We start from the raw sequence: 16481 nt of genomic DNA, 5'->3' as shown, positions 1-16481 counted from the left end.
CCTTTGTACTGAACAAATAAAAGCTGAAGTCTTCAGACTTCAAGGCCCTGTAACATCCGATAATACATTGCTTCTCTAATTTTGCACTATCTCCCCTTTTGTTCACTGTGGTCTGGCTGCACTGGTCTTTTTTGTTTCTTCTATATTTTAGGCCCCTTCTCAGGGTCTTTGTGCTTTTTGTTTTCTACTTGGGACACATTTCTCCTGCCCTGCCGCTATTTAAGTCACAGCTCCAAATAGATCACCTCTCACCCATCCCAATCATACTCTGTCCTGTTGTTTTATTTCCTTCAGGATATTTATCATATACTAAAATTACATTTACTTACTTTGTATACTTAATGTGGTTATCTCCTTATGACAGAATATATAAGCTCAATGAAGAGCAAGGATTTTATTTTGCTCTGCACTATATCCTCAACATTGGAAATAGTGTCAAGCACACATTAGATGTTCAATAGATATTTGACAAATGAATGAGTTCATCTCAGGGTTTTTTCCACACTGTTTTATCTGTCCTGTCATTGCAGCAGGAACTATAATTTAGGACAAGAACACAAATTCTGTAATTTCACATGCAAAAAATAATTGTTACAGAACTGAACAGATTTGGCAAATTAATGGATTGTAACTACAAATGTTTGACGATAAATTAATTGGCAAACAATTAAATCACCTTTATAATGTCACTTGTTGACTCAGTTTTATTCTTTAATTAAGTGGCATGAAGCTGATAAACTTTTGAGCTAACTTGCTAAATAGATTGGAACATGTCTTCTAAAAACAAACAGAAGAATCCACAGATGCCACTTTAAAAAAAATCTGCATGCTGGCTAGGAGGGACTGCCTTTATTTTGTTTTGTTTCCATCTTTAAATAAAGCGTTGCGCTCTTGTGGTCTATTGCACAAGTCTTGTCTCTTGTTACATTCGTGGCATGCACATGTCACCCTGCTGTGGGTCACTGTGTTTCACTCACATTACGGGAACAACCTCAAACAAAATGTCTTGAGTGACAGGATGAGTGGGGTACACCACAGACAGGAAATGAAATTCACACTTCTGCCAACACAGCAAGTCTGCTTTATCAAATGAAAATATTTTAAAAATATAGGCTAATATTCTACCTAACCCAGACAAAGTTACAGGTGTGGGCACTTTGGTTTCCAGTAAACAAAGTGGTTTCAGTATCTTCAAAAGAAGTATATGTAGAGAGCTTAAAACAACAAAGCATATTTCAGTTGTTCCTTTTGAGACAGAGGTAGTTTCTCTTTGACAAACACTAATCTAAGAACTAACTTCCTCGTTTGATACATTTATTGCTGCTTATGCTTTAAAGCAAATCTAAGTGTGCTCTTTAAAATGTAGGTAGTGATGGGCACCTGGGTGGCTCTTGGTTGAGCGTCCGACTTGGGCTCAGGTCATGATCTCACCGTTTGTGAGTTTGAGTCCCAGGTCAGGCTCTGTGCTGACAGTGCAGAGCCTGCTCCGGATTCTGCGTCTCCCTCTCTCTCTATCCCTCCCCTGCTTGCGCTCTATCTCTTTCTCTCTCAAAAATAAACATTAAAAATTTTTTTTAAATGTAGGTAGTGCTTTTCACTAGGGGAGGGTTGGGGTAGGGGGCAAGGGCCCTTGGTTAATTCAAAGCTACTTGGAAAATTCCTTATTATAAAATAAAAGAAAGACCAGGAGTCAAACTTACATCTAGTATAAGAGAAAAGATGCCTTTCTATTTAAATCATTTACACAAATCTCAATGAACTTTTCAGAACAAAATGCAGAGCAGAAACAGCTGGGCCAGGAGACTACCATACTAGGTGCAGCACAGAATCCCAGAGAGTCATGGCAGACACGCGCTGGATGGTACAGTCAATCCTCTTTATGCTGTGGTCCCAGATTGTGACCCCCCAGTTAACACAAAAGTGGCATATATTGTTGGTCACTGGAGATCCGGAATAAAAGTGTGGATGATTACAAAAATCCTTTATCATCACTGAACAAAAGTCAAAGCTCTGTAAGTGCTATCAAAGACGGGATGGCAGTATGATGGCACAGAAGTGAAAAAATAAAATTCACAACCAACAGGATTTAGGTGGTTCAAATTCAACTTGAAAATTAAATGCCTTATTTACATATGAATAAAATTATATGTAAATTTAATCACAGGTACTTCAGTGTAAGGTAAAAGCTTAGTATATTTTGCTACAACAGCAAGAAATTCATTGCTCTTTTTGAAAAGCTTCCTGAAGATTCAATCAACATAGAGTTCATTTCTACTTAAAAATTTAGACAGGCAGGTGAAACCTTTTACACATTTTCTGAGTTGACCAATTCTGGACCAGACACAGGACTTCTCCAATAAATCTTACGGAGCCATCCATAGGTAATTACAGATGCCTAAGGTAAACACAAACCCAAAAGGACTCCAGAACCTCTATATTAAGGAAAACACAAGATAAAGAGAATACCATTCTCTCGATCTAAAGACGGATTGTGATTAGGAAGTGATTAGGTGCTTGATAAGAAAATGACACAGTATCATGTTTCTAACAGAGTGACCATGAAGTTCTCCAGTCTATCAGAACACAGTTGAAGTTCATCTATTCTTCACTTGCTCAACAAAGAGAAGATCATTCCTAGTTAGACACGAATAGCTAAGAATAACTAATGTGACTAGAAGCCTAGTGTGTGTGCAAGGCACTAAGCTAAGCACGGGACATTATTTCATTTAATCTTCATAACAACTCTATGAAGTAGGTACTATTTTTTACCCCCAATTTACATGTAAGAGACTGATGGACTCAAGAGATTCTAAGTTATTTGCCCAAGATCACACAGCTAGTAATACTCAGAGCAAGAATTCAAACCAAGATTTCACTTGGAAGTTCATGCTCTGAATTACTACTCTCTCCATTAGGCTGTTCTAGTTTTACGATATTATGTAGGATGAAATATAATGTTTTCCCACAGAGTTTTCAACAGAATAGAATTTAAAATAGAGTACAGGAGTGAAAGAAAAGACTGAAATAAATCCAGATCTCAACTCTTCTCATGCCTTTTTTGTTTCCCTTATCAAGGCCAGGAGCAGAAAGACTATACTGAGGGGAATCAAGAACATCTGGCTGAGAGAGATGAATCCAAATGGGATGGACAGTAGAGAAGAGAACTCTAACTTCTGTTGGGAATGGCAGTAGCATTTCAAAAGTCTCGAAAATGTAGGAAAGACTATTCTGCTTTAAACAGATTTGGGAAGCACTCCATACCACTACCTCCTGATCAAAGTCACTTCCTAAAGCATGAAATTTGTTAACCGGCAGTTAATTTTCAGGCAAAGTATAGAGAAAAAGGTCAACTAATGGAAGAAAATACTTAACTCTTCTAAGGCTGGAATGATTTCTGAAGAATGTGGCCAGGGCGATCATCCATGACCAGGAGAAAGGCCAAGGAAGCAAAACAAAGCAACACACCTGGCCAAATTGCAGGATATCGGCTGGACACATATTCTTCTGTTTTATATACAATACACACGAAGAACTGGATTATTTACTATGGGAAACTGGGTTTCAGAAAGTGGATGTAATACTTGTATTTCAACATTAAAATGAAGGAAGGAGATTTTCGTGTTTATAGTGTTTGTAATGTTTGGTATGTCTGTATAACGCTAAAATTTAAAGGTAAATTATATTTTACCTATAAATTGCACAAAGTGAGATGGTTAGCATTTACATAAAATTAAAATACACATAATCTAAACTGTTATATTTTTGTCTTGAGGAAGATTCATCTACTGGAAAGTTTCAAATATATTCTACCCTAATATTCTCCCTTTCCTGGTAAGTGTTCTCCGCTTATTTTAAAGTTGTTTAATTTTCAGATTCAGGGCAGTAGGGTAGCTTCTATAAGTTTCTTAGGTGGAAAAGAATTCATGTCCCTGTTTAGCATGACCATTATCAAACAGAAAGGAAATTTCATAATAAAAAGCTTCAAATATCAGACGAGAGGTCAAAAACCAAAGAGCTACCAAAAACTACAGAGCTCCCACTGCCTCCTCAAAAGTTTGGCTAAATCCAAAAAACAGGAAGGAAAAAGTCATTGTGCTTTCATGTTGAAACATGGCTGCAAAAAGTCAAAGCATACTTCTAGGCAGTTGAGAAAAAGTTTGATTCTGTAATCCTCAAGGAATTTAGGGACTACACTACAATGGGAGAAAGTCTTAAATCCAAATATCATATGTAGTCTTCTCTGTAATTAAACATTTCCCAATCCCATCCCCACCCCCACCATACATGGCCATATGTTCAAATGATAGTATTAGGACAGCAATCACTATCTGTTGGAACCCTCTCCCTCCAAGGTATAAATTCCAGACACATGCCTATGAATGCAGGCAGCAGGATTATTTCTCTCATCAGCAGACAAGTAGAGGTTGGGTACATTTCTAGACCAATTATTGGCAAGGTGAAGAAGAACTTAGGACTCCTGTTCTTACTCATTAACTATAACCATCAGATCATTTTAGTTCCAGCAAATCTTCCACTTAAACTCTCTTGCACAATATCCAGCACAACTACCCTCAGATGCAGCTATTTGTTTTACCTTTTTCCTACTTTTCCACAATCTAAGAAGAAAAGAAAGGGTCTGTTTAAGACTGAGGAACAAATTCCTTCAGGACTATCCTCCTGGTCTTTTCCCTATAAATCATAAATGGGAGAAGAAACAAACCCAGAAAATTCCTTTTATTTTGTTCATTTTGAATGTTCACTTACTTGGTAAGATCTTGTAACAATTCCATTTTGCCTCAAACATGTGCATCTCAGAAATGTTCAGACAGAGACATAACATAGGATCAATAATTTTGCCACTGACCATACAACTCAACCTTCTAACTTCTGTAGACTGGAGTACATCTAAATTGACATCTGTTATTTTTGGCTGTCTGGAAATAGATCTATCCTTCCTAATCTCACTCTAGTCTCCAAATGTGCATGGTCTTGGTGGCCTCTAGCTCTGGAACTGTAAGGGGCTTGCAGGAACCTGGCATGTGGTCTAGGCTTGGCGAGTTGGAAATTCTCCCTGGATCTTAGGCAAGTGACCCAAGGGAGCAAGAATAGTGGGGAATGGTCACATTCACTATGGGGAGAATGGCAAGGTATAGACCAGACTACTCCTACTCCCTGGCCTTCCTTTAATGCCTTTGGCTCCTGCCTGTTCTCTAAGCCTCCCTGTCCATATGGTGAGCTCTGACCTCCTTCAAACAAAAATTTTGTTTAAGATAGTTAAAATTAATTTCTGAGCTTGCAATAGAGAATCTGATATATCAGTTGAAGTTCAAAGAATTTAATGACTGGGATGCCTGGGTGGCTCAGTTGCTTAAGCATCCGACTTCAGCTCAGGTCATGATCTCACAGTTCGTGGGTTCGAGCCCCATGTCGGGCTTTGTGCTGATAGCCTGGAGCCTGCTTCAGATTCTGTGTCTCCCTCTCTCTCTCTGTTCCTCTCCTGCTCGCACTCTGTCTCTCTCTCAAAAATAAATAAACATTAGAAAAATTAAAAAAAAAAAGAATTTAATGACTTGTTGCAAGTCACACAGCTAGTTAGTACTGGAACCTAAATTAGGCCCCATGTCATCTGACACCCTGGGCAGCACTTTAACCCTTTATCCAGAGTTCGATGTTCCTACATGTTGTGGACCTAATAATTTGAAGCAACCAGCAGTTAAAAACACATCTGGTCAGTTCATCTAAAGAGAACAAAGACAGGATTTTAATGCAAAGCCTGGTGTGATATTTGTTCTATTTTTCACAGCATCCTGAAGACAAAGTTGAGGTTCGAGTGAGGAAAAGCTTAGACATATTCCCATGAGGCAAATACTTTCATGCTGTTTCTTAAAGTTGTTTCTTTTCTTTTTTGTTTAGTAAGTTTGTTGACTATTAAATATTGCTTTAAAAATATCAAAAACTAGATGCCAAAAACAAAGACTATGGGACCTAGGAAGGAGGGCAAGAAAGACTACTTGACAAAAGAAGTGGATGCAAAAGCAAAAGAGGGAGGACTCAATAAATCAGAAATGAAAGAGGGGAAGTAACAACCAACACCACAGAAATATAAAGAAAAGGATTATATGAAACTAGTATGAAAAACTATGTGCCAACAAATTGGAAAGCCTAGAAGAAATGGGTAAATTCCTAGAAACATACAATCTTCCCAAACTGAACCAGGGAGAAATAGAAAATCTTAACAGACCAATTACTAGTAACAAAACTGAATTAGTAATCAAAACACTTCCAACAAACATAAGTCCAGGACCAGATGGTTTCACAGGTAAATTCTACAAAACATTTAAAGAGTTAATGCCTATTTTCTCAAACTATTCCAAAACACAGCAGAGGAAGGTAAGCTTCTAAATTTACTCTAGGAGGCCAACATTACCTTGATACCAAAACCAGACAGAGACATTACAAAAAAAGATAACTACAGGCCAATATCCCCAATGAACATTGATGCAAAAATCCTCAACAAAATACTGGCAAACTGAATTCAACAACACATTAAGGGGATCATTCACCATGATCAAGTGGGATTTCTTCCAGGATGGTTCAACATCTGCAAATCAATGTGATACATCACATTAACAAAATGATGGGTAAAAACTGTATGATCATCTCAACAGATGCAGAAAAAGCATATGACAAAATTCACCATCTCTTCATGATAAAAAATATCAATAAAGTGGGTGTAGAGGGAACATACCTCAATATAATAAAGGCCATATATGAGTGGGAGTCTTATTCTCGAGAAGGTTCTCCTCTAAGGAGAGGAGAAAACTGCCTCAGCTCAAAGGAGCCCATTCCCTTTACAGGCCGAATTATCAAAGCTCCTCGGTCCTGTGGCTCTAAACTCTAGGCTTAAATACTTTTTTTTTCTAAAAAGGTTAAGTTTTAAAAGCTGTTTGGACCAAAAAGTAAATGACCTGAACAGTTCTTTCTCAGTATTCAAATTGCCAGGTGTACTGGTTACCAAGATATGACCAGTATTACTTGGGACCAAATTTAAAATAGTTGGTGGGAATAGATAAAACAAAAGGATAGTAACTCAGAAAAACTGTTCAGCATTTGAAAAATAATTTCATCTGCATGATTCAACAAATGCCTTTCCAGGTATTTAAAACACACCTGCAGAAGGAATGCAAGCTGGCTCTTAAGCACTTGGCCAAATGTCCAACCCTGTTTTCAGATTTCTCTTTCGCTCTAATGCAAAGGAGGCTCAGGTCATCTTCTATTCTTTGCTTGCTGTCACCTTCTGACACCCTTGTCACCATCTTTTATTTAATCTAGCTCAATCATCTCTCTTTTCACTTATTTACTTAAAATGTATTTATTTTTGAGAGACAGAGAGAAAGAGAGAGAGGGAGAGAGGGAGGGGAGGGAGGGAGAGAGCACAAGAGGGAGGAAGGGCAGAGAGAGAGGGAGACAGAGGATCTCTGTGGATAGCAAAGAGCCTGATGCGGGGCTCAAACTCACAATCTGTGAGCTCATGACCTGAGGTGAAGTCAGATGCTTAATCAACTGAGCCACCCAGGCTCCCAGTAAGGCATCAGATCTTGATGGACTTAACTTCAGAAACAAAACTCCCACTTCTCGACTACGATCCCCACTCTTATGACTCTCATGTGTTTACTCTCTTCACCACACTCATGGCCATTCTGTCCTATATACAGATGACTTCTGACTACTTATCTATTGCTGAATAACAAATTACTCTAAAATGTAGAAGCTTAAAACAATAAAGAACATTCATTATCTCCCAGTTTCTGTGGGTTAGGAATTCAGGAGCAACTTAGAGGGGTGGTTCTGGCTCAGAGTGTCTTATCAGGATGCAGCAGACATCTGAAGCCCCGACTAGGGCTGAAAGATCTGCTTCTAAAAAGGCTCCCTCAGGATATGGAGAAAGGGGAACTCTCTTGCCCTGTTGGTGGGAATGCAAACTGGTGCAGCCACTCTGGAAAACAGTATGGGTTCCTCAAAAAGTTAAAAATACAAAGAACTACTGTAGATCTGGCAATTGCACTACTAGGTATTTACCCCAAAGATACAAAAATACAGATCTGAGGGGCACCTGGGTGGCTGTCAGTTAAGTATCTGACCTTGGCTCAGGTCATGAACTCAGTTCGTGGGTTCGAGCCCTGCATCGGGCTCTGTGCTGACAGCTTGGAGCCTGGAGCCTGCTTTGGATTCTGTGTCTCCCTCTCTCTTTGACCCTCACACTCGCTCTCTCTCTCAAAAATAAACATTAAAAAATAAAAAAAAATACAGATTCAAAGGGAATCTGCTAGGGAAAGAGCCCAAATATCCATCGACTGATGAATGGATAAAGATGTGGTACACACACACACACACACACACACACAATGGAGTATTATTCAGTCATTAAAAAGGATGAAATCTTCCCATTTGTAATGATGTGGATGGAACTACAGTGTATTAAGCTAAGCGAAACAAGTCAGAGAAAGACAAATACCATTATGATTTCACTCATATGTCGAATTTAAGAAACAAAACAGCTGAACATATCGGGGGGGGGGGGGAAGAGAGGGAAACAAACCATAAGAGATTCTTAATGAGAAGAGAAAAAACTGAGGATTGATGGAGGGAGGTTGGGTGAGGGATGGGCTAGATGGATAATGGGTATTAAGGAGAACACTTGTTATGATGAGCACTGGGTGTTGTATGTAAGTGATGAACTACTGAATTCTACGTCTTTTTTATTAAAAAAAATTTTTTTTTCAACGTTTATTTATTTTTTTGGGGACAGAGAGAGACAGAGCATGAACGGGGGAGGGGCAGAGAGAGAGGGAGACACAGAGTCGGAAACAGGCTCCAGGCTCTGAGCCATCAGCCCAGAGCCCGACGCGGGGCTTGAACTCCCGGACCGCGAGATCGTGACCTGGCTGAAGTCGGACGCTTAACTGACTGCGCCACCCAGGCGCCCCTGAATTCTACTTCTGAAACCAACATTGCACTGTAAGTTCACTGACAAGAATTTAAATAAAAATTTGAAGAAAATAAAAAAGATAAAAATTAAAATAAACAAAATGGCTCCCTCAGATGGCTATCGACAGGAGGCCTCAGTTCTCTGCTATGTATACTTCTGCACTGTCCTACTTGAGAACTCTTGTGACATGGCAGCTGTTCTTCCCCAGAGTGACCCCAGAGAGAACAAGGCAGGAGTGCAAGGTTTTAGGACTTAATCTTGGAAGTTCACCATAATTTCTGCAACATACTATTATACAGGTCAACCTTATTTAAAAAGATTTTTTTAATGTTTATTTTTGAGAGAGACGGAGCATGAGTGGGGGAGGGGCAGAAAGACAGAGGGAGACACAGAATCTGAAACAGGCTTCAGGCTCTGAGCTGTGAGCACAGAGCCTGCCACAGTGCTCAAACTCGGGAATGGTGAGATCATCATGTAGGCCAAAGTTGGAGAAGTTGGATGCTTAACTGACTGAGCGCCCAGGTGCCCCTTATTTAAATAAGGTCATCCTTATTTAACATAGGATGAGACTACATAGGGATGTAAACACTGGAAGTCAAGCATCAATGGGAACCATCACAAAAGCTGGCTGCTACAACTTCCACAATGGTTCTGGAGCTCAGATCCATCATCAGAGCCCTAAACCTGTACAATCAGCTGTCTACTGGATAGCTTTTTGTTGATAATAATGCCAATAGCTTTACAAGTATTTCACATACTTTTATTTGTGAAAACTTGCAATCTGGTACAATGACATATCCATCAAAATGTTCTCTTTGGGAATTGTGTCATGGTGGTAGAAGTGGTTAGGTGTTGCTTCTGAGCACTATCAAACAAGCTTAAGGAGGATGTTGTAATTATCATTTATTGAATACCCACCCTGTGTCAGACATGATGTTTAGTGCTTCATATCACTATCTCACAACACCTCTATGAAAGGAAGGCATTCTTCCCATTTCATAAAGAAACACAGATGAGAGAGATGAGAGTAACTTGTCTAAACTTACCAATTACACAATCAGTATGATAGAGCAGGAATAAAAATTTAGGCCTATTTCTTTTTTTTTTTTTTTTTAAATTCCATTCCATGGCTTCTTTAGCAGTTTGAACTTTGTGTACCCTACCCACCAGGGTATCTTTACTCTCTAAAGGAGAATTCTCAAATATCAGAAAACTCAGGGTCTGGTCTGGTCTTGTCCATCTGTCTGTTCTTTTCTTTTTTCTTTTCTTTCTATATGAGTCAGTTCAGTGCTACATTATTGTATGTAGTCTTAGAAGTAATTTTCAAAACTCACTGGCCATAGACATTTAATACAGTTGGTAAAACACTAGTCTGTCAATTTTCCTTATCAAATCATTTCTCCTAGAGTTGTTTTCTACCTTACTAGGCTAAGAAAATGAAATAATTTGCTAACAAGTATTCTTAAAAAAGTCCCTCAAAATGCTAATTCTTAAATATCAAAAATACAAATTCTTTTTTATTACTTTAAAAAAATTTTTATTTATTTTTGAGACAGAGAGAGACAGAGCGTGAATGGGGGAGGGTCAGAGAGAGAGGGAGACACAGAATCTGAAGCAGGCTCCAGGCTCTGAGCTGTCAGCACAGAGCCCAAAGCGGGGCTCGAACTCACAGACCGTGAGATCATGACCTGAGCTGAAGTCGGAAGCTCAACCCACTGAGCCACCCAGGCACCCCCCAAATACTAATTCTTAAATATCAAAAAAAGGGGAATAGAGAAAGGCATGGCAAGGTATGTTGAATATCTTCTGCCTGGTTTTCTTTACCATCACCTTACTGTCTTTTTATAGTCCTTGGGCAAACCCTTATTCTCATAACTGTTTTGATGCATATTACAGATCCCCTTGGCCCTGTACTGATTCACAATGAAATCTAGGAGGAACAGGGTTGCCACTGCTTAGGTTCTGACACTTAACAAAAACAGCGAACTTTTGTAAAATAGTGATGATGATGGAGGAAGAGGAGAAGGAAGAGAAAAGAAAACTAGCTAAAGGCAAAGTTCAAAGGGCAATTTAAGGAGTTGCCAAAGGAAAAAGAGAAAGCAAGTGGCAGTCTCAGGCCTTAAATAGCTCACAGTTTTTAACCAATTCCAGTGTTCCTTGCTTCCTACTCTCTTCCTTCTTAATCATTACTGACTCATTGTAGACTTGTACCACCAGTACAGATGAAAAGTTTACTCCACTGGTTTCTTGAAAATTTAATTTATTGAATTTTCTTGATGCCTGATGTAATGTTTATTTTTCAAATTTACTAAATGCACATTTTAGATAAATTTATGAAGAAGCAATGACCCAAAGCACTTTCTTCCCTATTTTCCAAATACTATTCATAAGAAATCAGAGAGCTAGAGACAAAGAGATCATACAGTAGTATTTTGCAACACTCTAGAGTGCAATGTGAAGCAATGAGAATTCCAAACATTTTAGTTAGGATTTGGATACAAAAAAAATATTCCAATCAAACTGATCCAAGAGTAAATTTAAATTTCATATGTGTTTACAGGGCTCTTGGGTGGCTCAGTTGGTTAAGTGTCACACTCTTGATCTTGGCTCAGGTCATGATCTCTCAGTTCATGAGATTGAGCCCCACATGGGGCTCTGTGCTGACAGCGTGGAGTCTGCTTGGGATTCTCCCTCTCTCTGCCCCTCTCCTGCTTATGCTTGCTCTTTGTCTCCCTCTCAAAATAAGTAAACTTAAAAAAAGTTTTTTTAACTTAAAAAAAACTTTTTTTTTTTCTTTAAAACACATACGAAACATTTTTAAAAAGTTAAAACATCACATATTTTCAGGGCACCTGACTGGCTCAGTCAGTGGAGCATGTGGCTCTTGATCTTGGGGGTGTGAGTTTGAGCTCCACGTTGAGTGTAGAGATTACTCAAAAATAAATATCTTGAAAAAAAAAAAAAGTCACATATTTGCTCCAGTGTAGGAGAAGACAATCCTGTACAATCCCATACCTAGAATGGTTTTAGGTTCTGTTGAGCTAGGTCCTATAAACTCACAAATGGCAACTCAAGACATAGGAAAACGTAAACAACAAAAGGAAATGATTTTAACTGTCAAAGGCAAAATTTTTGTACAATGACTCTAAGGAAAGCTGCAATCCTAAAGAGCGTCTTTCATTTTTTCACATGGTAGCAGACAGCTGGCATGGCTCTATCTGAGTTTGGCAGACTTGCTTAGTCATCATCAGAGGACCCTACACACCCCAGAGATTCATCCTTTAAACATCTAAGCACAGGGCACACAGTTTCTAAAAGGAAGGTGGCTGAAGATATTCCATTTTACCAAAACAAGAAGATATGGCCCATTTCATTCTTTTTCATCAAAAAAGAAAGGAAGAATAATGAGAGACATGGATATGGCCTCACTCACCATTAGAGAACAAAGGGGGAGATGTACAGACGGCTCTTGATAAGGTTACAAGTGAAGCATGGCCACCAAATAAGACTAGTGAGGTACTGGGAGAGTTGAGGCTTGTAACACACACGGGACAAAAGATACAGACTTTTTTTTTTTTTTTTTTGGCTGTATGAATTGGTAAGTTTATTTATATTTGCTGTGAATACTGACATGTGGACTAATTTGTGTTTTCTATTTACTTGATTTTTCTCATATATTTTCTTTTATCTATTTTCTTGCATATTATCTTTTATCTATTCGTGTATGTTAAACTTTATTCTGTTTAGTGAGATGAATACTCCTAGGTCTACACTATTTGCTTTTTGTGTCAGGCAATGAAAGGAGAGTGCACTTTATTAGGGTAAAAAATAATATATATTCTATTTCTACCTTTACATGCATATCTTAAAACTTTAATAAGTATATTTAATGCAGCAAATCAACAGTTCTACATTGTAGACACGTTTTTTTTCTAAATAAGGCTGTTCTGGAGTGGGCCTAGTAACGTGCCTTGAAAAATCAATGTAATTTAAAATACCAGTTTTTAAGTGTTAAAGAAATTAAAAATCCTACACATAAATGTCTTACTTTTAAAATTAAAGGTTGGTGGGGCGCCTGGGTGGCGCAGTCGGTTAAGCGTCCGACTTCAGCCAGGTCACGATCTCGCGGTCTGTGAGTTCGAGCCCCGCGTCAGGCTCTGGGCTGATGGCTCAGAGCCTGGAGCCTGTTTCCGATTCTGTGTCTCCTTCTCTCTCTGCCCCTCCCCCATTCATGCTCTGTCTCTCTCTGTCCCAAAAATAAATAAACGTTGGAAAAAAAAAAAATTTAAAAAAATAAAATTAAAGGTTGGGTCTCAGCCATACTCTAAAAACTAGAATACTTGGGTCTATGAAAGGAAAATAAAAACTAGAACTCACTGACAAAATAGTGATAAAGTTGCAATGCCCTTTTGGTAACTCAAGACCAAAAATCAAATGAGGCTAGAATCAGGAAGAAAATAGGGAAGTGACTGTATAACAAAGTACCTGAACTTCTGCTTAAGAAAAAGGACATAATCAGGCAAAAAGCTATGCATGTGAAGAATGGGAAAGTAATATGGCAGGAATGGAAATGGCTATTAGCAAAGGAAGGTGGCATTGTGGGTGATAGTTTTCTGTTTTGCAAATTTCTCTTTAACGATGTTGTTACACTGGGTTTTCATTTTTTTAAAAAAGGACAAAAAAAAAAAAAAAAAGCCTAACAGTACAGGAAAACACACCGTGGGAACAGAGTCAAGCACACAGATGTTTTGCGTAAGCTGCATTTTCAGAGACATCTGCCTTTGTGCAAGACTTGAAAAAGTAAAGCTGTTGTCAACAAGTTCTCCAAAGTGAGGGGTGGGGCCTGAGAGAAAGTGAGCTGTGAAGAAACCAACAATTAGAACCCTGAGGGCTGAGAAACACATAGTTTCTTAGACTAAGTTCCTCATTTATGAGCCACCTCTCTGCCCAAAATGCTTTGCCATCAGCAATGTCTCCTACTGAAACAAAGAGGACTCAAGCTGCCCATGTCTCTACTCAAGTGACTGAGGTTCTCTGTTAGCAGTGCCACTCAGCTCTTTGCAGTGGTTGCCTAACTCTGTGGTAGGAGAGATAAGGCAGAGTCTCCTATGTAAAAATCTGAGCGGGAAGCAAGATGCCCCACTCCTCCTTTCTTGTTCCAACTCCAAATAAAAACACTTATTATGTATGAAAAAATTCATGTAAAAGCAAAGACAATAAATACGTTCATCTGTTCTATTGCCTTGCTTTCGTGTAAGTTAAACTTTATTCTGTTTAGTGAGATGAATACTCCTAGGTCTACAGCGTTTGCTTTTTCGTGCCAGGCAACGAAAGGAGAGTGCGTTTGCACTTGCTTTACGTACTGCCCAGTCTAACACCACGTACAGAATGTTTAATAAATGTGATCGGAAAATGATAACAGGGATGATGCTGAAGACTCAAGCATACTTCGGAGGATAATAAAGGAGGAAAATCACTGTATGAAACCTCTTCTCTGCTGTTCATGTAGGAAGTGCCTAAGCCCATATGTCTGCAACACAGACCACAGGGAAAAGCTGCCTTACTTGTTCTTGTTTGCAGCCTTCCATCATGCCTGATGTGAGTGGGGAACTTCTACTCAACAAAAGAACTTTCAACTTACTTGCAAAGTTCTTACAAAGTTCTATGTAACGTTCGGTCTTGAACTTCCCTTTTCTGAGAAGTTGGGTGGGTTGTATGGGTTATTGTCCTACATTTGCCTTCTGGGCAAGTTGACTGCAAAAGATTTTAGACACCTCTTGTTCAGGCACAGGAGCTTCTTCTAGGTCCTATAAAAGCTCCACTTACTGTTAACATGACAATGTCGCTAATAATCTGTAGGTTTATACAAATTTGTTAGGATAAAGCTACCCAAACTGCTAATATAATCTCATTATATTGTGAAAGAGTGGTGGCAGGTCTGCAGTAAAGACGGGGAGTGGTAAGCTGGGCACAGATCTGAAAGGTCTTATACAACTTGCCAAAGGATTTGGATTTCACTCTGATAACACAGATCCAAAGTTAGCATTTCCAGAAAGATTTCTCCAACTACAAATGCAGAATGGATTGGAAGGGGTTAACACTTAGAAAAAAAGGAAGATAGATGTTATGTTAGTATTCCAGGCAAGAAAGAAGGGTGGTCTGATCTGAGCTGATGGGAATGAAGAGGACATGGATATCTTGGGGATATTTGTCTGGTTTACTTTCTGGTAAGATGGAAAATATGTCCATAAATAAATTCAAATTGTAAGAAAAATCCGAGAGAAAAGCTTTGATATGTGCAAATTTCTTGCACTCAAAGAACGTCTTTTTCTGTGTACCTCCTGACTTTCCAGACTGATCATCTTTTCCCTTTAATAAATTCCAATTGTGACTCTCACCCAGGAGGGTCAAAGAAAGAAGCATATTTACATGGCTAACAGCCTTCATACCACCTGCTTTGTCCAAACTTTTCTCAAAATAGGTTTCTTTCTCTTAAGTTATACTTTGTTAATCCTCAGATTTCGACGTAAAATCTGTTTTACTCTGCCAGCTGACAGCCAATCATCCTGGACAAGTCAGGGAACCTTACAGGCAATTTTTGTTCATGTCACTTTGTTATCACACATGTCTATATCATTTCCTGCCAGGCACCAAACTTCCAGCATCAAGGAAGAACAGCGGAGGAGAATGCTTTTACACAAAGGATTTCCCTCCTTCCTTATCCCCTATTCAACGGATATGACAATATACTGAATGATACAGTGAGGGCTCAAATGAAATGAAAGATAATGCAGCTAAGTTCTGAAATGACCATTTTAAAGCACTCAAAGACAGAAAACTTAGTTGTCTGAAAGTAATAGCAAGCAAGATGAATCAAAACCTGAAGGTACTTCCATCAAAGGAAAGCAAATGAATTTTATAAATTCATTTGTATTACATTAGAATAGGACATGTAGGGAGGAACTGCTAGGCAGGTAGTACCAAATCTCTTTGGCTCTCCATTTTTAATAACAGATATTTTAATTTAGCTATCTATTAGAAGACAGTTCTCATAGATAATTTCTCCGTCTCTAAAATCAGTAGTTGTGCAAAATGCAGCTGTTTGAGAATTTTAAAAGAATTTATTTTACAGATGAACCACAGGCTATCCAGATGAAAGGACTGGAGCAAGTCTGGGGAATAAGATTTGATTCAATACACATCTATGATTTTTTTTTGTAAAGTAGACTTCATGCCCTACGTAGAGCCCAATGAGGGGCTTGAACTCATGACCCTGAGATCAAGACTTGAGCTGAGATCAAGAGTCGGACGCTTAACCAACTTAGCCACCCAGGTGCCCCTCAGTATATATCTAAATTACAGTACAGTTGCCATGCTATAATAGGCAACTATCTTTGCTTCTTCTCTTCTACAAATGAGATCATAACACTAAACAAGATGTTTGAGTGAAACAGGATGAGAAGTATAAGGTGGCTACATCAAACCTTTCCAC

At 38.7% G+C, this 16481-nt stretch overlaps 1 protein-coding gene and 2 long non-coding RNA genes across 8 annotated transcripts in view; 2 read left to right on the top strand and 1 right to left on the bottom strand.

Annotated features, from left to right (window-relative positions):
• SSH2 (slingshot protein phosphatase 2) overlaps nt 1-16481 on the bottom strand; it is a 246595-nt gene that overhangs the window by 66369 nt on the left and 163745 nt on the right. The gene's annotated exons all lie outside the window — the stretch shown is intronic.
• On the top strand, nt 12164-14475 carry LOC115501007. Its single transcript, XR_003964701.1, has 2 exons — nt 12164-12587; nt 14377-14475. It is a non-coding gene; the product is annotated as an uncharacterized LOC115501007 (long non-coding RNA).
• Nucleotides 13003-14224, top strand: LOC115501008. The gene is made up of 2 exons (XR_003964702.1): nt 13003-13051; nt 13295-14224. It is a non-coding gene; the product is annotated as an uncharacterized LOC115501008 (long non-coding RNA).

Source organism: Lynx canadensis, chromosome E1 (genome assembly GCF_007474595.2).
Source record: "Lynx canadensis isolate LIC74 chromosome E1, mLynCan4.pri.v2, whole genome shotgun sequence".
Classification (NCBI taxonomy): Eukaryota; Metazoa; Chordata; class Mammalia; order Carnivora; family Felidae; genus Lynx; species Lynx canadensis.
Note: the sequence above shows the minus strand (reverse complement) of the source record. Positions and strands in the feature narration are given on the sequence as shown.